Genomic DNA, 22380 nt, shown 5'->3' with positions numbered 1-22380 from the left:
CACAGCCAGATCGGCACTGCGCCCTGCCTGACCGTCTGCTGTGGGTGAGTGTACACAGCCAGATCCACACTGCGCCCTGCCTGCCCCTATGCTGTGGGCGAGTGGACACAGCTAGATCCGCACTGCGCCCTGCCTGACCGTCTACCGTGGGTGAGTGGACACAGCCAGATCTGCACTGCGCCCTGCCTGACCGCCTGCCGTGGGTGAGTGGACACAGCCAGATCCGCACTGCGCCCTACCTGCCCTTCTCCCGTCAGTGAGTGGACACAGCCAGATCCGCACTGCGCCCTACCTGCCCGTCTCCCGTGGGCGAGTGGACACAGCCCGATCCGCACTGCGCTCTGCCGGCCCGTCTGCCGTGGGTGAGTGGACACAGCAGGATCCGCACTGCGCCTTGCCTGCCGGTCTCTCGTCAGTGAGTGGACACAGCCAGATCCGCACTCCGCCCTGCCTGCCCGTCTCCCGTGGGCGAGTGGACACAGCCAGATCCGCACTGCGCCCTGCCTGTCCGTCTCCAGTGGGCGAGTGGACACAGCCAGATCCGCACTGCGCCCTGCCTGCCCGTCTCCAGTGGGCGAGTGGACACAGCCAGATCCACACTGCGCCCTGCCTGCCCGTCTGCCGTGGGTGAGTGGAAACAGCCAGATCCGCACTGCGCCCTGCCTGACCGTCTCCTGTGGGTGTGTGGACACAGCCAGATCCGCACTGCGCCCTGCCTGCCCGTCTTCCGTGGGTGAGTGGACACAGCCAGATTCGCACTGCACCTTGCCTGCCCGTCTCCTGTCAGTGAGTGGACACAGCCAGATCCGCACTGTGCCCTGCCTGCCCGTCTCCCGTGGGTGAGTGGACACAGCCAGATCCGCACTGCGTGCTGCCTGCCCATCTCCCGTGGGCGAGTAGAAACAGCCAAATCCGCACTGCGCACTGCCTGCCCGTCTGTCGTGGGCGAGTGGACACAGCCAGATCCGCACTGCGCCCTGCCTGCCCGTCTCCCGTCAGTGAGTGGACACAGCCAGATCCGCACTGCGCCCTGCCTGCCCGTCTCCCGTGGGTGAGTGGACACAGCCAGATCCGCACTGCAGCTTGCCTGTCTGTCTCCCGTCAGTGAGTGGACACAGCCAGATCCGCACTGTGCCCTGCCTGCCCGTCTCCCGTGGGTGAGTGGACACAGCCGGATCCGCACTGCGCGCTGCCTGCCCGTCTCCAGTGGGCGAGTGGAAACAGCCAGATCCGCACTGCGCGCTGCCTGCCCGTCTGTCGTGGGCGAGTAGACACAGCCATATCCGCACTGCGCCCTGCCTGCCCGTCTGCCGTGGGTGAGTGGACACAGCCAGATCCACAATGCGCCCTGCCTGCCCGTCTGCCGTGGGTGAGTGGACACAGCCAGATCCGCACTGCGCCCTGCCTGCCCGTCTCCCGTGGGTGAGTGGACACAGCCAGATCCGCACTGCGCGCTGCCTGCCCGTCACCCGTGGGCGAGTGGACACAGCCAGATACGCACTACGCCCTGCCTGACAGTCTGCCATGTGTGAGTGGACACAGCCAGATCCGCACTGCGCCCCGCATGCCCGTCTCCCGTGGGTGAGTGGACACAGCCAGATCCGCACTGCGCCCTGCCTGACCGTCTGCCGTGGGCGAGTGGACACAGCCAGATCCGCACTGCGCCCTGCCTGACCGCCTGCCGTGGGTGAGTGGACACAGCCAGATCCGCACTGCGCCCTGCCTGCACGTTTTCCGGGAGCGAGTGGACACAGCCAGATCCGCACTGCGCCCTGCCTGCCCTTCTGCCGTGGGTGAGTGGACACAGCCAGATCCGCACTGTGCCCTGCCTGACCGTCTGCCTTGGGTGTGTGGACACAGCCAGATCCACACTGCGCCCTGCCTGCCCGTCTGCCGTGGGTGAGTGGACACAGCCAGATCCGACCTGCGCCCTGCCTGACCGTCTCCCGTGGGTGAGTGGACACAGCCAGATCCGCACTGCGCCCTGTCTGCCCGTCTCCCGTGGGTGAGTGTACACAGCCAGATCCGCACTGCACCTTGCCTGCCCGTCTCCCGTTAGTGAGTGGACACAGCCAGATCCGCACTGCGCCCTGCCTGCCCGTCTCCCGTGGGTGAGTGGACACAGCCAGATACGCACTGCGCCCTGCCTGCCCGTCTCCCGTGGGTGAGTGGACACAGCCAGATCCGCACTGCGCCCTGCCTGCCCGTCTCCCGTGGGTGATGGACACAGCGAGATCCGCACTGCGCGCGGCCTGCCCGTCTGTCGTGGGCGTGTGGACACAGCCATATCCGCACTACGCCCTGCCTGACCGTCTGCCGTGGGTGAGTGGACACAGCCAGATCCACACTGCGCCCTGCCTGCCCGACTCCCGTGGGCGAGCGGACACAGCCAGATCCACACTGCGCCCTGCCTACCCCTATGCTGTGGGCGAGTGGACACAGCCAGATCCGCACTGCACCCGGCCTGACCGTCTGCTGTGGGTGAGTTGACACAGCCAGATCCACACTGCGCCCTGCCTGCCCCTATGCTGTGGGCGAGTGGACACAGCCAGATCCGCACTGCGCCCTGCCTGCCCGTCTGCCGTGGGCGAGTGGACACAGCCAGATCCGCACTGCGCCCTGCCTGACCGCCTGCCGTGCGTGAGTGGACACAGCCAGATCCGCACTGCGCCCTGCCTGCCCGTCTCCCGTGGGCGAGTGGACACAGCCAGATCCGCACTGCGCCCTGCCTGCCCTTCTGCCGTGGGTGAGTGGACACAGCCAGATCTGCACTGCGCCCTGCCTGACCGCCTGCCGTGGGTGAGTGGACACAGCCAGATCCGCACTGCGCCCTGCCTGCCCGTCTCCCGTGGACGAGTGGACACAGCCAGATCCGCACTGCGCCCTGCCTGCCCTTCTGCCGTGGTGAGTGAACACAGCCATATCCGCACTGCGCCCTGTCTGCCCGTCTCTCGTCAGTGAGTGGACACAGCCAGATCCGCACTGCGCCCTGCCTTCCCGTCTGCCGTTGGTGAGTGGACACAGCCAGATCCGCACTGCGCCCTGCCTGCCCGTCTCCCGTGGGTGAGTGGACACAGCCAGATCCGCACTGCGCGCTGCCTGCCCGTCTCCCGTGGGCGAGTGGACACAGCCAGATACGCACTACGCCCTGCCTGACCGTCTGCCGTGTGTGAGTGGACACAGCCAGATCCGCACTGCGCCCTGCCTGCCCGTCTCCCGTGGGTGAGTGGACACAGCCAGATCCGCACTGCGCCCTGCCTGACCGTCTGCCGTGGGCGAGTGGACACAGCCAGATCCGCACTGCGCCCTGCCTGACCGCCTGCCGTGGGTGAGTGGACACAGCCAGATCCGCACTGCGCCCTGCCTGCCCGTCTGTCGTGGGTGAGTGGACACAGCCAGATCCACACTGCGCCCTGCCTGCCTGTCTCCCGTGGGTGAGTGGACACAGCCAGATCCGCACTGCACCCTACCTGCCCGTCTCCCGTGGGCGAGTAGACACAGCCCGATCCGCACTGCGCTCTGCCTGCCCGTCTGCCGTGAGTGAGTGGACACAGCCAGATCCGCACTGCGCCTTGCCTGCCGGTCTCTCGTCAGCGAGTGGACACAGCCAGATCCGCACTGCGCCCTGCCTGCCGGTCTCCCGTGGGCGAGTGGACACAGCCAGATCCGCACTGCGCCCTGCCTGTCCGTCTCCAGTGGGCGAGTGGACACAGCCAGATCCGCACTGCGCCCAGCCTGCCCGTCTCCAGTGGGCGAGTGGACACAGCCAGATCCACACTGCGCACTGCCTGCCCGTCTGCCGTGGGTGAGTGGACACAGCCAGATCCGCACTGCGCCCTGCCTGACCGTCTCCCATGGGTGTGTGGACACAGCCAGATCCGCACTGCGCCCTGCCTGCCCGTCTCCCGTGGGTGAGTGGACACAGCCATATCCGCACTGCGCGCTGCCTGCCCGTCTCCCGTGGGTGAGTGGACACAGCCAGATCCACACTGCGCCCTGCCTGCCCGTCTGTCGTGGGTGAGTGGACACAGCCAGATCCGCACTGCGCCCTGCCTGCCCGTCTCCCGTGGGTGAGTGGACACAGCCAGATCCGCACTGCGCGCTGCCTGTCCGTCTCCCGTGGGCGAGTGTACACAGCCAGATCCGCACTGCGCGCTGCCTGCCCGTCTCCCGTGGGCGAGTGGACACAGCCAGATCCGCACTGCGCGCTGCCTGCCCGTCTGTCGTGGGCGAGTGGACACAGCCATATCCGCACTACGCCCTGCCTGACCGTCTGCCGTGGGTCAGTGGACACAGCCAGATCCACACTGCGCCCTGCCTGCCCGTCTGCCGTGGGCGAGCGGACACAGCCAGATCCGCACTGCGCCCTGCCTGACCGTCTGCCGTAGGTGAGTGGACACAGCCAGATCCGCACTGCGCCCTGCCTGCCCGTCACCCGTGGGCGAGTGGACACAGCCAGATCCGCACTGCGCCCTGCCTGTCCGTCTCCAGTGGGCGAGTGGACACAGCCAGATCCGCACTGCGCCCTGCCTGCCCGTCTCCAGTGGGCGAGTGGACACAGCCAGATCCACACTGCGCCCTGCCTGCCCGTCTGCCGTGGGTGAGTGGACACAGCCAGATCCGCACTGCGCCCTGCCTGACCGTCTCCCATGGGTGTGTGGACACAGCCAGATCCGCACTGCGCCCTGCCTGCCCGTCTCCCGTGGACGAGTGGACACAGCCAGATCCGCACTGCGCCCTGCATGCCCTTCTGCCGTGGGTGAGTGAACACAGCCAGATCCGCACTGCGCCCTGTCTGCCCGTCTCTCGTCAGTGAGTGGACACAGCCAGATCCGCACTGCGCCCTGCCTGCCCGTCTTCCGGGGGCGAGCGGACACAGCCTGATCCGCAGTGCGCCCTGCCTGACCGTCTACCGTAGGTGAGTGGACACAGCCAGATCCGCACTGCGCCCTGCCTGCCCGTCTACCGTGGGCGAGTGGACACAGCCAGATCTGCACTGCGCCCTGCCTGACCGTCTGCTGTGGGTGAGTGGACACAGCCAGATCCACACTGCGCCCTGCCTGCCCCTATGGTGTGGGCGAGTGGACACAGCCAGTTACGCACTGCGCCCTGCCTGACCGTCTGCCGTGGGTGAGTGGACACAGCCAGATCTGCACTGCGCCCTGCCTGACCGCCTGCCGTGGGTGAGTGGACACAGCCAGATCCGCACTGCGCCCTGCCTGCCCGTCTCCCGTGGGTGAGTGGACACAGCCAGATACGCACTGCGCCCTGCCTGCCCGTCTGTCGTGGGTGAGTGGACACAGCCAGATCCGCACTGCGCCCTGCCTGCCCGTCTCCCGTGGGTGAGTGGACACAGCCAGATCCGCACTGCGCGCTGCCTGTCCGTCTCCCGTGGGCGAGTGTACACAGCCAGTTCCGCACTGCGCGCTGCCTGCCCGTCTCCCGTGGGCGAGTGGACACAGCCAGATCCGCACTGCGCGCTGCCTGCCCGTCTGTCGTGGGCGAGTGGACACAGCCATATCCGCACTACGCCCTGCCTGACCGTCTGCCGTGGGTGAGTGGACACAGCCAGATCCACACTGCGCCCTGCTTGCCCGTCTGCCGTGGGCGAGCGGACACAGCCAGATCCGCACTGCGCCCAGCCTGACCGTATGCCATAGGTGAGTGGACACAGCCAGATCCGCACTGCGCCCTGCCTGCCCGTCACCCGTGGGCGAGTGGACACAGCCAGATCCGCACTGCGCCCTGCCTGACCGTCTGCTGTGGGTGAGTGGACACAGCCAGATCCACACTGCGCTCTGCCTGCCCCTATGCTGTGGGAGAGTGGACACAGCCAGTTACGCACTGCGCCCTGCCTGACCGTTTGCCGTGGGTGAGTGGACACAGCCAGATCTGCACTGCGCCCTGCCTGACCGCCTGCCGTGGGTGAGTGGACACAGCCAGATCCGCACTGCGCCCTGCCTGCCCGTCTCCCGTGGACGAGTGGACACAGCCAGATCCGCACTGCGCCCTGCATGCCCTTTTGCCGTGGGTGAGTGAACACAGCCAGATCCGCACTGCGCCCTGTCTGCCCGTCTCTCGTCAGTGAGTGGACACAGCCAGATCCGCACTGCGCCCTGCCTGCCCTTCTGCCGTGGGTGAGTGGACACAGCCAGATTCGCACTGCGCCCTGCCTGACCGTCTGCCGTGTGTGAGTGGACACAGCCAGATCCGCACTGCGCCCTGCCTGACCGTCTCCCGTGGGTGAGTGGACACAGCCAGATCCGCACTGCGCCCTGCCTGACCGTCTGCCGTGTGTGAGTGGACACAGCCAGATCCGCACTGCGCCCTGCCTGCCCGTCTCCCGTGGGTGAGTGGACACAGCCAGATCCGCACTGCGCCCTGCCTGACCGTCTGCCGTGGGTGAGTGGACACAGCCAGATCCGCACTGCGCCCTGCCTGACCGCCTCCCGTGGGTGAGTGGACACAGTCAGATCCGCACTGCGCCCTGCCTGCCCGTCTTCCGGGGGCGAGTGGACACAGCCAGATCCGCACTGCGCCCCTCCTGCCCGTCTGCCGTGGGCGAGCGGACACAGCCTGATCCGCACTGCGCCCTGCCTGACCGTCTACCGTAGGTCAGTAGACACAGCCAGATCCGCACTGCGCCCTGCCTGCCCGTCTACCGTGGGCGAGTGGACACAGCCAGATCCGCACTGCGCGCTGCCTGCCCGTCTCCCGTGGGCGAGTGGACACAGCCAGATCCGCACTGCGCGCTGCCTGCCCGTCTGTCGTGGGCGAGTGGACACAGCCATATCCGCACTACGCCCTGCCTTACCGTCTGCCGTGGGTCAGTTTACACAGCCAGATCCACACTGCGCCCTGCCTGCCCGTCTGCCGTGGGCGAGCGGACACAGCCAGATCCGCACTGCGCCCTGCCTGACCGTCTGCCGTAGGTGAGTGGACACAGCCAGATCCGCACTGCGCCCTGCCTGCCCCTATGCCGTGGGCGAGTGGACACAGCCAGATCCGCACTGCGCCCTGCCTGACCGTCTGCGGTGGGTGAGTGGACACAGCCAGATCCGCACTGCGCCCTGCCTGCCTGTCTCCCGTGGGTGAGTGGACACAGCCAGATCCGCACTGCGCCCTGCCTGCCCGTCTCCCGTGGGTGAGTGGACACAGCCAGATCCGCACTGCGCGCTGCCTGCCCTTCTGCCGTGGGCGAGTGGACACAGCCAGATCCGCACTGCGCGCTGCCTGCCCGTCTTTCGTGGGCGAGTGGACACAGCCATATCCGCACTGCGCCCTGCCTGCCCGTCTGCCGTGGGTGAGTGGACACAGCCAGATCCGCACTGCGGCCTGCCTGCCCGTCTGCCGTGGGCGAGCGGACACAGCCAGATCCGCACTGCGCCCTGCCTGACCGTCTGCCGTAGGTGAGTGGACACAGCCAGATCCGCACTGCGCCCTGCCTGCCCGTCACCCGTGGGCGATTGGACACAGCCAGATCCGCACTGCGCCCTGCCTGACCGTCTGCTGTGGGTGAGTGGACACAGCCAGATCCACACTGCGCCCTGCCTGCCCCTATGCTGTGGGCGAGTGGACACAGCCAGTTCCGCACTGCGCCCTGTCTGACCGTCTGCCGTGGGTGAGTGGACACAGCCAGATCCGCACTGCGCCCTGCCTGACCGCCTGCCGTGGGTGAGTGGACACAGCCAGATCCGCACTGCGCCCTGCCTGCCCGTCTCCCGTGGACGAGTGGACACAGCCAGATCCGCACTGCGCCCTGCCTGCCCTTCTGCCGTGGGTGAGTGAACACAGCCAGATCCGCACTGCACCCTGTCTGCCCGTCTCTCGTCAGTGAGTGGACACAGCCAGATCCGCACTGCGCCCTGCCTGCCCGTCTCCCGTGGGTGAGTGGACACAGCCAGATCCGCACTGCGCGCTGCTTGTCCGTCTCCCGTGGGCGAGTGTACACAGCCAGATCCGCACTGCGCGCTGCCTGCCCGTCTCCCGTGGGCGAGTGGACACAGCCAGATCCGCACTGCGCGCTGCCTGCCCGTCTGTCGTGGGCGAGTGGACACAGCCATATCCGCACTACGCCCTGCCTTACCGTCTGCCGTGGGTCAGTTTACACAGCCAGATCCACACTGCGCCCTGCCTGCCCGTCTGCCGTGGGCGAGCGGACACAGCCAGATCCGCACTGCGCCCTGCCTGACCGTCTGCCGTAGGTGAGTGGACACAGCCAGATCCGCACTGCGCCCTGCCTGCCCGTCACCCGTGGGCGAGTGGACACAGACAGATCCGCACTGCGCCCTGCCTGTCCGTCTCCAGTGGGCGAGTGGACACAGCCAGATCCGCACTGCGCCCTGCCTGCCCGTCTCCAGTGGGCGAGTGGACACAGCCAGATCCACACTGCGCCCTGCCTGCCCGTCTGCCGTGGGTGAGTGGACACAGCCAGATCCGCACTGCGCCCTGCCTGACCGTCTCCCGTGGGTGTGTGGACACAGCCAGATCCGCACTGCGCCCTGCCTGCCCGTCTCCCGTGGGTGAGTGGACACAGCCATATCCGCACTGCGCGCTGCCTGCCCGTCTCCCGTGGGCGAGTGGACACAGCCAGATCCGCACTGCGCCCTGCCTGCCCGTCTGTCGTGGGTGAGTGGACACAGCCAGATCCGCACTGCGCCCTGCCTGCCCGTCTCCCGTGGGTGAGTGGACACAGCCAGATCCGCACTGCGCGCTGCCTGTCCGTCTCCCGTGGGCGATTGTACACAGCCAGATCCGCACTGCGCGCTGCCTGCCCGTCTCCCGTGGGCGAGTGGACACAGCCAGATCCGCACTGCGCGCTGCCTGCCCGTCTGTCGTGGGCGAGTGGACACAGCCATATCCGCACTACGCCCTGCCTGACCGTCTGCCGTGGGTGAGTGGACACAGCCAGATCCACACTGCGCCCTGCCTGCCCGTCTGCCGTGGGCGAGCGGACACAGCCAGATCCGCACTGCGCCCTGCCTGACCGTCTGCCGTAGGTGAGTGGACACTGCTAGATCCGCACTGCGCCCTGCCTGCCCGTCACCCGTGGGCGAGTGGACACAGCCAGATCCGCACTGCGCCCTGCCTGACCGTCTGCTGTGGGTGAGTGGACACAGCCAGATCCACACTGCGCCCTGCCTGCCCCTATGCTGTGGGCGAGTGGACACAGCCAGTTACGCACTGCGCCCTGCCTGACCGTCTGCCGTGGGTGAGTGGACACAGCCAGATCCGCACTGCGCCCTGCCTGCCCGTCTCCCGTGGACGAGTGGACACAGCCAGATCCGCACTGCGCCCTGCATGCCCTTCTGCCGTGGGTGAGTGAACACAGCCAGATCCGCACTGCGCCCTGTCTGCCCGTCTCTCGTCAGTGAGTGGACACAGCCAGATCCGCACTGCGCCCTGCCTGCCCTTCAGCCGTGGGTGAGTGGACACAGCAAGATCCGCACTGCGCCCTGCCTGACCGTCTGCCGTGTGTGAGTGGACACAGCCAGATCCGCACTGCGCCATGCCTGCCCGTCTCCCGTGGGTGAGTGGACACAGCCAGATCCGCACTGCGCCCTGCCTGACCGTCTGCCGTGTGTGAGTGGACACAGCCAGATCCGCACTGCGCCCTGCCTGCCCGTCTCCCGTGGGTGAGTGGACACAGCCAGATCCGCACTGCGCCCTGCCTGACCGTCTGCCGTGGGTGAGTGGACACAGCCAGATCCGCACTGCGCCCTGCCTGACCGCCTCCCGTGGGTGAGTGGACACAGCCAGATCCGCACTGCGCCCTGCCTGCCCGTCTTCCGGGGGCGAGTGGACACAGCTAGATCCGCACTGCGCCCCTCCTGCCCGTCTGCCGTGGGCGAGCGGACACAGCCTGATCCGCACTGCGCCCTGCCTGACCGTCTACCGTAGGTGAGTGGACACAGCCAGATCCGCACTGCGCCCTGCCTGCCCGTCTACCGTGGGCGAGTGGACACAGCCAGATCCGCACTGCGCCCTGCCTGACCGTCTGCTGTGGGTGAGTGGACACAGCCAGATCCACACTGCGCCCTGCCTGCCCCTATGCTGTGGGCGAGTGGACACAGCCAGTTACGCACTGCGCCCTGCCTGACCGTCTGCCGTGGGTGAGTGGACACAGCCAGATCTGCACTGCGCCCTGCCTGACCGCCTGCCGTGGGTGAGTGGACACAGCCAGATCCGCACTGCGCCCTGCCTGCCCGTCTCCCGTGGGTGAGTGGACACAGCCAGATACGCACTGCGCCCTGCCTGCCCGTCTGTCGTGGGTGAGTGGACACAGCCAGATCCGCACTGCGCCCTGCCTGCCCGTCTCCCGTGGGTGAGTGGACACAGCCAGATCCGCACTGCGCGCTGCCTGTCCGTCTCCCGTGGGCGAGTGTACACAGCCAGATCCGCACTGCGCGCTGCCTGCCCGTCTCCCGTGGGCGAGTGGACACAGCCAGATCCGCACTGCGCGCTGCCTGCCCGTCTGTCGTGGGCGAGTGGACACAGCCATATCCGCACTACGCCCTGCCTGACCGTCTGCCGTGGGTGAGTGGACACAGCCAGATCCACACTGCGCCCTGCCTGCCCGTCTGCCGTGGGCGAGCGGACACAGCCAGATCCGCACTGCGCCCTGCCTGACCGTCTGCCATAGGTGAGTGGACACAGCCAGATCCGCACTGCGCCCTGCCTGCCCGTCACCCGTGGGCGAGTGGACACAGCCAGATCCGCACTGCGCCCTGCCTGACCGTCTGCTGTGGGTGAGTGGACACAGCCAGATCCACACTGCGCCCTGCCTGCCCCTATGCTGTGGGCGAGTGGACACAGCCAGTTACGCACTGTGCCCTGCCTGACCGTCTGCCGTGGGTGAGTGGACACAGCCAGATCTGCACTGCGCACTGCCTGACCGCCTGCCGTGGGTGAGTGGACACAGCCAGATCCGCACTGCGCCCTGCCTGCCCGTCTCCCGTGGACGAGTGGACACAGCCAGATCCGCACTGCGCCCTGCATGCCCTTTTGCCGTGGGTGAGTGAACACAGCCAGATCCGCACTGCGCCCTGTCTGCCCGTCTCTCGTCAGTGAGTGGACACAGCCAGATCCGCACTGCGCCCTGCCTACCCTTCTGCCGTGGGTGAGTGGACACAGCCAGATCCGCACTGCGCCCTGCCTGACTGTCTGCCGTGTGTGAGTGGACACAGCCAGATCCGCACTGCGCCCTGCCTGCCCGTCTCCCGTGGGTGAGTGGACACAGCCAGATCCGCACTGCGCCCTGCCTGACCGTCTGCCGTGTGTGAGTGGACACAGCCAGATCCGCACTGCGCCCTGCCTGCCCGTCTCCCGTGGGTGAGTGGACACAGCCAGATCCGCACTGCGCCCTGCCTGACCGTCTGCCGTGGGTGAGTGGACACAGCCAGATCCGCACTGCGCCCTGCCTGACCGCCTCCCGTTGGTGAGTGGACACAGCCAGATCCGCACTGCGCCCTGCCTGCCCGTCTTCCGGGGGCGAGTGGACACAGCCAGATCCGCACTGCGCCCCTCCTGCCCGTCTGCCGTGGGCGAGCAGACACAGCCTGATCCGCACTGCGCCCTGCCTGACCGTCTACCGTAGGTCAGTGGACACAGCCAGATCCGCACTGCGCCCTGCCTGCCCGTCTACCGTGGGCGAGTGGACACAGCCAGATCCGCACTGCGCCCTGCCTGACCGTCTGCTGTGGGTGAGTGGACACAGCCAGATCCACACTGCGCCCTGCCTGCCCCTATGCTGTGGGCGAGTGGACACAGCCAGATCCGCACTGCGCCCTGCCTGACCGCCTGCCGTGGGTGAGTGGACACAGCCAGATCCGCACTGTGCCCTGCCTGCCCGTCTCCCGTGGGCGAGTGGACACAGCCAGATCCGCATTGTGCCCTGCCTGCCCTTCTGCCGTGGGCGAGTGGAGACAGCCAGATCCGCACTGCGCGCTGCCTGCCCGTCTTTCGTGGGCGAGTGGACACAGCCATATCCGCACTGCGCCCTGCCTGCCCGTCTGCCGTGGGTGAGTGGACACAGCCAGATCCGCACTACGCCCTGGCTGACCCTCTCCCGTGGGTGAGTGGACACAGCCAGATCCGCACTGCGCCCTGCCTGCCTGTCTCCCGTGGGTGAGTGGACACAGCCAGATCCGCACTGCGCCCTGCCTGCCCGTCTCCCGTGGGTGAGTGGACACAGCCAGATCCGCACTGCGCGCTGCCTGCCCGTCTCCCGTGGGCGAGTGGACACAGCCAGATCCGCACTGCGCGCTGCCTGCCCGTCTGTCGTGGGCGAGTGGACACAGCCATATCCGCACTACGCCCTGCCTGACCGTCTGCCGTGGGGGAGTGGAGACAGTCAGATCCACACTGCGCCCTGCCTGCCCGTCTGCCGTGGGCGAGCGGACACAGCCAGATCCGCACTGCGCCCTGCCTGACCGTCTGCCGTAGGTGAGTGGACACAGCCAGATCCGCACTGCGCCCTGCCTGCCCGTCACCCGTGGGCGATTGGACACAGCCAGATCCGCACTGCGCCCTGCCTGACCGTCTGCTGTGGGTGAGTGGACACAGCCAGATCCACACTGCGCCCTGCCTGCCCCTATGCTGTGGGCGAGTGGACACAGCCAGTTCCGCACTGCGCCCTGCCTGACCGTCTGCCGTGGGTGAGTGGACACAGCCAGATCCGCACTGCGCCCTGCCTGACCGCCTGCCGTGGGTGAGTGGACACAGCCAGATCCGCACTGCGCCCTGCCTGCCCGTCTCCCGTGGACGAGTGGACACAGCCAGATCCGCACTGCGGCCTGCCTGCCCTTCTGCCGTGGGTGAGTGAACACAGCCAGATCCGCACTGCGCCCTGTCTGCCCGTCTCTCGTCAGTGAGTGGACACAGCCAGATCCGCACTGCGCCCTGCCTGCCCTTCTGCCGTGGGTGAGTGGACACAGCCAGATCCGCACTGCGCCCTGCCTGACCGTCTGCCGTGGGTGAGTGGACACAGCCAGATCCACACTGCGCCCTGCCTGCCCGTCTGCCGTGGGCGAGCGGACACAGCCAGATCCGCACTGCGCCCTGCCTGACCGTCTACCGTAGGTGAGAGGACACAGCCAGATCCGCACTGCGCCCTGCCTGCCCGTCTACCGTGGGCGAGTGGATACAGCCAGATCCGCACTGCACCCTGCCTGACCGTCTGCTGTGGGTGAGTTGACACAGCCAGATCCACACTGCGCCCTGCCTGCCCCTATGCTGTGGGCGAGTGGACACAGCCAGATCCGCACTGCGCCCTGCCTGACCGTCTGCCGTGGGTGAGTGGACACAGCCAGATCCGCACTGCGCCCTGCATGACCGCCTGCCGTGGGTGAGTGGACACAGCCAGATCCGCACTGCGCCCTGCCTGCCCGTCTGCCGTGGGCGAGTGGACACAGCCAGATCCGCACTGCACCCTGCCTGACCGCCAGCCGTGCGTGAGTGGACACAGCCAGATCCGCACTGCGCCCTGCCTGCCCGTCTCCCGTGGGCGAGTGGACACAGCCAGATCCGCACTGCGCCCTGCCTGCCCTTCTGCCGTGGGTGAGTGGACACAGCCAGATATGCACTGCGCCCTGCCTGACCGCCTGCCGTGGGTGAGTGGAAACAGCCAGATCCGCACTGCGCCCTGCCTGCCCGTCTCCCGTGGACGAGTGGACACAGCCAGATCCGCACTGCGCCCTGCCTGCCCTTCTGCCGTGGTGAGTGAACACAGCCAGATCCGCACTGCGCCCTGTCTGCCCGACTCTCGTCAGTGAGTGGACACAGCCAGATCCGCACTGCGCCCTGCCTGCCCTTCTGCCGTGGGTGAGTGGACACAGCCAGATCCGCACTGCGCCCTGCCTGACCGTCTGCCGTGTGTGAGTGGATACAGCCAGATCCGCACTGCGCCCTGCCTGCCCGACTCCCGTGGGTGAGTGGACACAGCCAGATACGCACTGCGCCCTGCCTGCCCGTCTCCCGTGGGTGAGTGGACACAGGCAGATCCGCACTGCGCCCTGCCTGACCGCCTCCCGTGGGTGAGTGGACACAGCCAGATCCGCACTGCGCCCTGCCTGCCCGTCTTCCGGAGGCGAGTGGACACAGCCAGATCCGCACTGCGCCCTGCCTGCCCTTCTGCCGTGGGTGAGTGGACACAGCCAAATCCGCACTGTGCCCTGCCTGACCGTCTGCCGTGGATGTGTGGACACAGCCAGATCCACACTGCGCCCTTCCTGCCCGTCTGCCGTGGGTGAGTGGACAAAGCCAGATCCGCACTGCGCCCTGCCTTCCCGTCTCCCGTTGGTGAGTGGACACAGCCAGATCCGCACTGCGCCCTGCCTGCCCGTCTCCCGTGGGTGAGTGGACACAGCCAGATCCGCACTGCGCGCTGCCTGCCCGTCTGTCGTGGGCGAGTGGACACAGCCATATCCGCACTACGCCCTGCCTGACCGTCTGCCGTGGGTGAGTGGACACAGCCAGATCCACACTGCGCCCTGCCTGCCCGTCTGCCGTGGGCGAGCGGACACAGCCAGATCCGCTCTGCGCCCTGCCTGACCGTCTACCGTCGGTGAGTGGACACAGCCAGATCCGCACTGCGCCATGCCTGCCCATCTACCGTGGGCGAGTGGACACAGCCAGATCCGCACTGCACCCTGCCTGACCGTCTGCTGTGGGTGAGTGGACACAGCCAGATCCACACTGCGCCCTGCCTGCCCCTATGCTGTGGGCGAGTGGACACAGCCAGATCCGCACTGCTCCCTGCCTGACCGTCTGCCGTGGGTGAGTGGACACAGCCAGATCCGCACTGCGCCCTGCCTGACCGCCTGCCGTGGGTGAGTGGACACAGCCAGATCCGCACTGCGCCCTGCCTGCCCGTCCCCCGTGGGTCAGTGGACAAAGCCAGATCCGCACTGCGCCCTGCCTGCCCGTCTCCCGTTGGTGAGTGGACACAGCCAGATCCGCACTGCGCCCTGCCTGCCCGTCTCCCGTGGGTGAGTGGACACAGCCAGATCCGCACTGCGCGCTGCCTGCCCGTCTGTCGTGGGCGAGTGGACACAGCCATATCCGCACTACGCCCTGCCTGACCGTCTGCCGTGGGTGAGTGGACACAGCCAGATCCACACTGCGCCCTGCCTGCCCGTCTGCCGTGGGCGAGCGGACACAGCCAGATCCGCTCTGCGCCCTGCCTGACCGTCTACCGTCGGTGAGTGGACACAGCCAGATCCGCACTGCGCCCTGCCTGCCCATCTACCGTGGGCGAGTGGACACAGCCAGATCCGCACTGCACCCTGCCTGACCGTCTGCTGTGGGTGAGTGGACACAGCCAGATCCACACTGCGCCCTGCCTGCCCCTATGCTGTGGGCGAGTGGACACAGCCAGATCCGCACTGCGCCCTGCCTGACCGTCTGCCGTGGGTGAGTGGACACAGCCAGATCCGCACTGCGCCCTGCCTGACCGCCTGCCGTGGGTGAGTGGACACAGCCAGATCCGCACTGCGCCCTGCCTGCCCGTCTCCCGTGGGCGAGTGGACACTGCCAGATCCGCATTGCGCCCTGCCTGCCCTTCTGCCGTGGGTGATTGGACACAGCCAGATCCGCACTGCGGCCTGCCTGCCCGTCTCCCGTCAGTGAGTGGACACAGCCAAATCCGCACTGCGCCCTACCTGCCCGTCTCCCGTGGGCGAGTGGACACAGCCCGTTCCGCACTGCGCTCTGCCTGCCCGTCTGCCGTGGGCGAGTGGACACAGCCAGATCCGCACTGCGCCCTGCCTGACCGTGTGCCGTGGGTGAGTGGACACAGCCAGATCCGCACTGCGCCCTGCCTGCCCCTCTGCCGTGGGTGAGTGGACACAGCCAGATCCGCACTGCGCCCTGCCTGACCGTCTACCGTCGGTGAGTGGACACAGCCAGATCCGCACTGCGCCCTGCCTGCCCATCTACCGTGGGCGAGTGGACACAGCCAGATCCGCACTGCACCCTGCCTGACCGTCTGCTGTGGGTGAGTGGACACAGCCAGATCCACACTGCGCCCTGCCTGCCCCTATGCTGTGGGCGAGTGGACACAGCCAGATCCGCACTGCGCCCTGCCTGACCGTCTGCCGTGGGTGAGTGGACACAGCCAGATCCGCACTGCGCCCTGCCTGACCGCCTGCCGTGGGTGAGTGGACACAGCCAGATCCGCACTGCGCCCTGCCTGCCCGTCTCCCGTGGGCGAGTGGACACTGCCAGATCCGCATTGCGCCCTGCCTGCCCTTCTGCCGTGGGTGATTGGACACAGCCAGATCCGCACTGCGGCCTGCCTGCCCGTCTCCCGTCAGTGAGTGGACACAGCCAAATCCGCACTGCGCCCTACCTGCCCGTCTCCCGTGGGCGAGTGGACACAGCCCGTTCCGCACTGCGCTCTGCCTGCCCGTCTGCCGTGGGCGAGTGGACACAGCCAGATCCGCACTGCGCCCTGCCTGACCGTGTGCCGTGGGTGAGTGGACACAGCCAGATCCGCACTGCGCCCTGCCTGCCCCTCTGCCGTGGGTGAGTGGACACAGCCAGATCCGCACTGCGCCCTGCCTGACCGTCTGACGTGGGTGAGTGGACACAGCCAGATCCGCACTGCGCCCTGCCTGCCACTCTGCCGTGGGCGAGTGGACACAGCCAGATCCGCACTGCGCCCTGCCTGACCGTCTGCCATGGGTGAGTGGACACAGCCAGATCCGCACTGCGCCCTGCCTGCCCGTCTCCCGTGGGCGAGTGGACACAGCCAGATCCGCACTGCGCCCTGCCTGCCCGTCTCCAGTGGGCGAGTGGACACAGCCAGATCCGCACTGCGCCCTGCCTGCCCGTCTGCCGTGGGCGAGTGGACACAGCCAGATCCGCACTGCGCCCTGCCTGACCGCCTGCCGTGGGTTAGTGGACACAGCCAGATCCGCACTGCACCCTGCCTGACCGCCTGCCGTGCGTGAGTGGACACAGCCAGATCCGCACTGCGCCCTGCCTGCCCGTCACCCGTGGGCGAGTGGACACAGCCAGATCCGAACTGCGCCCTGCCTGACCGCCTGCCATGGGTGAGTGGACACAGCCAGATCCGCACTGAGCCCTGCCTGCCGGTCTCCAGTGGGCGAGTGGACACAGCCAGATCCGCACTGCGCCCTGCCTGCCCTTCTGCCGTGGGTGAGTGGACACAGCCAGATCCGCACTGCGCCCTGCCTGCCCTTCTGCCGTGGGTGAGTGGACACAGCCAGATCCGCACTGCGCCCTGCCTGACCGTCTGCCGTGGGCGAGTGGACACAGCCAGATCCGCACTGCGCCCTGCCTGCCCTTCTGCCGTGGGTGAGTGGACACAGCCAGATCCGCACTGCGCCCTGCCTGACCGTCTGCCGTGGGTGTGTGGACACAGCCAGATCCACACTGCGCCCTGCCTGCCCGTCTCCCGTGGGTGAGGGGACACAGCCAGATCCGCACTGCACCTTTCCTGCCCGTCTCCCGTCAGTGAGTGGACACAGCCAGATCCGCACTGCGCCCTGCCTGCCCGTCTCCCGTGGGTGAGTGGACACAGCCAGATCCGCACTGCGCGCTGCCTGCCCGTCTCCCGTGGGCGAGTGAAAACAGCCAGATCCGCACTGCGCGCTGCCTGCCCGTCTTTGGTGGGCGAGTGGACACAGCCATATCCGCACTGCGCCCTGCCTGCCCGTCTGCCGTGGGTGAGTGGACACAGCCAGATCCGCACTGCGCCCTACCTGACCCTCTCCCGTGGGTGAGTGGACACAGCCAGATCCGCACTGCGCCTTGCCTGCCCGTCTCCCGTGGGCGACTGGACACAGCCAGATCCGCACTGCGCCCTGCCTGCCCGTCTCCCGTGGGTGAGTGGACACAGCCAGATCCACACTGCGCTCTGCCTGCTCGTCTGCCGTGGGTTAGTGGACATAGCCAGATCCACACAGCACCGTCTCTGCCCATCTTCCGTGGGTGAGTGGACATAGCCGGATCCGCACTGCGCCCTGCCTTACCGTCTGCCGTGGGTGAGTGGACACAGCCAGATCCGCACTGCGCCCTGTATGACCGTCTGCCGTGGGTGAGTGGACACAGCCAGATCCGCACTGCGCGCTGCCTGCCCGTCTCACGTGGGTGAGTGGACACAGCCAGATCCGCACTGCGCCCTGCCTGCCCGTCTCCCGTGGGCGAGCGGACACAGCTAGATCCGCACTGCGCACTGCCTGACCGTCTGCCGTGGGTGAGTGGACACAGCCAGATCCGCACTGCGCCCTGTATGACCGTCTGCCGTGGGTGAGTGGACACAGCCAGATCCGCACTGCGCGCTGCCTGCCCGTCTCACGTGGGTGAGTGGACACAGCCAGATCCGCACTGCGCCCTGCCTGCCCGTCTCCCGTGGGCGAGCGGACACAGCTAGATCCGCACTGCGCACTGCCTGACCGTCTGCCGTGGGTGAGTGGACACAGCCAGATCCGCACTGCGCCCTGCCTGCCCGTCTCCCGTGGGTGAGTGGACACAGCCAGATCCACACTGCGCCTTGCCTGCCCGTCTCCCCTGGGTGAGTGGACACAGCCAGATCCGCACTGTGCCCTGCCTGCCCGTCTCCCATGGTTGACTGGACACAGCCAAATCCGCACTGCGCCCTGCCTGCCCGTCTCCCGTGGGTTAGTGGACACAGCCAGATCCGCACTGCACCTTGCCTGCCCGTCTCCCGTGGGTGAGTGGACACAGCCAGATCCGCACTGCGCCCTGCCTGACCGTCTCCCGTGGGTGAGTGGACACAGCCAGATCCGCACTGCGCCCTGTCTGCCCGTCTCCCGTGGGTGAGTGGACACAGCCAGATCCGCACTGCACCTTGCCTGCCCGTCTCCCGTCAGTGAGTGGACACAGCCAGATCCGCACTGCGCCCTGCCTGCCCGTCTCCCGTGGGTGAGTGGACACCGCCAGATACGCACTGCGCTCTGCCGGCCCGTCTGCCGTGGGTGAGTGGACACAGCAGGATCCGCACTGCGCCTTGCCTGCCGGTCTCTCGTCAGTGAGTGGACACAGCCAGATCCGCACTCCGCCCTGCCTGCCCGTCTCCCGTGGGCGAGTGGACACAGCAAGATCCGCACTGCGCCCTGCCTGTCCGTCTCCAGTGGGCGAGTGGACACAGCCAGATCCGCACTGCGCCCTGCCTGCCCGTCTCCAGTGGGCGAGTGGACACAGCCAGATCCACACTGCGCCCTGCCTGCCCGTCTGCCGTGGGTGAGTGGACACAGCCAGATCCGCACTGCGCCCTGCCTGACCGTCTCCCGTGGGTGTGTGGACACAGCCAGATCCGCAATGCGCCCTGCCTGCCCGTCTCCCGTGGGTGAGTGGACACAGCCAGATTCGCACTGCACCTTGCCTGCCCGTCTCCTGTCAGTGAGTGGACACAGCCAGATCCGCACTGTGCCCTGCCTGCCCGTCTCCCGTGGGTGAGTGGACACAGCCAGATCCGCACTGCGTGCTGCCTGCCCATCTCCCGTGGGCGAGTAGAAACAGCCAGATCCGCACTGCGCACTGCCTGCCCGTCTGTCGTGGGCGAGTGGACACAGCCAGATCCGCACTGCGCCCTGCCTGCCCGTCTCCCGTCAGTGAGTGGACACAGCCAGATCCGCACTGCGCCCTGCCTGCCCGTCTCCCGTGGGTGAGTGGACACAGCCAGATCCGCACTGCAGCTTGCCTGTCTGTCTCCCGTCAGTGAGTGGACATAGCCAGATCCGCACTGCGCCCTGCCTGCCCGTCTCCCGTGGGTGAGTGGACACAGCCGGATCCGCACTGCGCGCTGCCTGCCCGTCTCCAGTGGGCGAGTGGAAACAGCCAGATCCGCACTGCGCGCTGCCTGCCCGTCTGTCGTGAGCGAGTGGACACAGCCATATCCGCACTGCGCCCTGCCTGCCCGTCTGCCGTGGGTGAGTGGACACAGCCAGATCCACAATGCGCCCTGCCTGCCCGTCTGCCGTTGGTGAGTGGACACAGCCAGATCCGCACTGCGCCCTGCCTGCCCGTCTGCCGTGGGTGAGTGGACACAGCCAGATCCGCACTGCGCGCTGCCTGCCCGTCTCCCGTGGGCGAGTGGACACAGCCAGATACGCACTACGCCCTGCCTGACCGTCTGCCGTGTGAGTGGACACAGCCAGATCCGCACTGCGCCCTGCATGCCCGTCTCCCGTGGGTGAGTGGACACAGCCAGATCCGCACTGCGCCCTGCCTGACCGTCTGCCGTGGGCGAGTGGACACAGCCAGATCCGCACTGCGCCCTGCCTGACCGCCTGCCGTGGGTGAGTGGACACAGCCAGATCCGCACTGCGCCTTGACTGCCCGTCTCCCGTCAGTCAGTGGACACAGCCAGATCCGCACTGCGCCCTGCCTGCCCGTCTGCCGTGGGTGAGTGGACACAGCCAGATCCGCACTGCGCCTTACCTGCCCGTCTCCCGTCAGTGAGTGGACACAGCCAGATCCGCACTGCGCCCTGCCTGCCCGTCTCCCGTGGGTGAGTGGACACAGCCAGATCCGCACTGCGCCCTGCCTGACCGTCTGCCGTCGGTGAGTGGACACAGCCAGATCCACACTGCGCCCTGCCTGCCCGTCTGCCGTGGGCGAGTGAACACAGCCACATCCGCACTGTGCACTGCCTGACCGTCTGCCGTGGGTGAGTGGACACAGCCAGATCCGCACTGCGCCTTGCCTGACCGCCTGCCGTTGGTGAGTGGACACAGCCAGATCCACACTGCGCCCTTCCTGCCCGTCTGCCGTGGGCGAGTGGACACAGCCAGATCCGCACTGCGCACTGCCTGACCGTCTGCCGTGGGTGAGTGGACACAGCCAGATCCGCACTGCGCCCTGCATAACCGCCTGCCGTGGGTGAGTGGACACAGCAATGTCCGCACTGCGCCTTGCCTGCCCGTCTCCCATGGGCGACTGGACACAGCCAGATCCACACTTCGCCCTGCCTGCCCTTCTGCCGTGGGTGAGTGGACACAGCCAGATCCGCACTGCGCCCTGCCTGACCGTCTGCCGTGGGTGAGTGGACACAGCCAGATCCGCACTGCGCCCTGCCTGACTGCTTGCTGTGGGTGAGTGGACACAGCCAGATCCGCACAGCGCCCTGCCTGACCGCCTGCCGTGGGTGAGTGGACACAGCCAGATCCACACTGCGCTCTGCCTGCTCGTCTGCCGTGGGTTAGTGGACATAGCCAGATCCACACAGCACCGTCTCTGCCCATCTTCCGTGGGTGAGTGGACACAGCCGGATTCGCACTGCGCCCTGCCTGACCGTCTGCCGTGGGTGAGTGGACACAGCCAGATCCGCACTGCGCCCTGTATGACCGTCTGCCGTGGGTGAGTGGACACAGCCAGATCCGCACTGCGCCTTGCCTGACCGCCTGCCGTGGGTGAGTGGACACAGCCAGATCCACACTGTGCCCTTCCTGCCCGTCTGCCGTGGGCGAGTGGACACAGCCAGATCCGCACTGCGCACTGCCTGACCGTCTGCCGTGGGTGAGTGGACACAGCCAGATCTGCACTGCGCCCTGCCTGCCCGACTCCCGTCAGTGAGTGGACACAGCCATATCCGCACTGCGCCCTGCCTGCCCGTCTCCCGTGGGTGAGTGGACACAGCCATATCAGCACTGCGCGCTGCCTGCCCGTCTCCCATGGGCGAGTGGACACAGCCAGATCCGCACTGCGCCCTGCCTGCCCGTCTGTCATGGGCGAGTGGACACAGCCAGATCCGCACTGCGCCCTGCCTGACCGTCTGCCGTCGGTGAGTGGACACAGCCAGATCCACACTGCGCCCTGCCTGCCCGTCTGCCGTGGGCGAGTGAACACAGCCAGATCCGCACTGTGCACTGCCTGACCGTCTGCCGTGGGTGAGTGGACACAGCCAGATCCGCACTGCGCCTTGCCTGACCGCCTGCCGTGGGTGAGTGGACACAGCCAGATCCACACTGCGCCCTTAATGCCCGTCTGCCGTGGGCGAGTGGACACAGCCAGATCCGCACTGCGCACTGCCTGACCGTCTGCCGTGGGTGAGTGGACACAGCCAGATCCGCACTGCGCCCTGCATAACCGCCTGCCGTGGGTGAGTGGACACAGCAAGGTCCGCACTGCGCCTTGCCTGCCCGTCTCCCATGGGCGACTGGACACAGCCAGATCCGCACTGCGCCCTGCCTGCCCTTCTGCCGTGGGTGAGTGGACACAGCCAGATCCGCACTGCGCCCAGCCTGACCGTCTGCCGTGGGTGAGTGGACACAGCCAGATCCGCACTGCGCCCTGCCTGACTGCTTGCTGTGGGTGAGTGGACACAGCCAGATCCGCACAGCGCCCTGCCTGCTCGTCTGCCGTGGGTTAGTGGACATAGCCAGATCCACACAG

This window comes from Microcebus murinus, chromosome 5 (assembly GCF_040939455.1).
Source record: "Microcebus murinus isolate Inina chromosome 5, M.murinus_Inina_mat1.0, whole genome shotgun sequence".
Lineage (NCBI taxonomy): Eukaryota > Metazoa > Chordata > Mammalia > Primates > Cheirogaleidae > Microcebus > Microcebus murinus.
Note: the sequence above shows the minus strand (reverse complement) of the source record.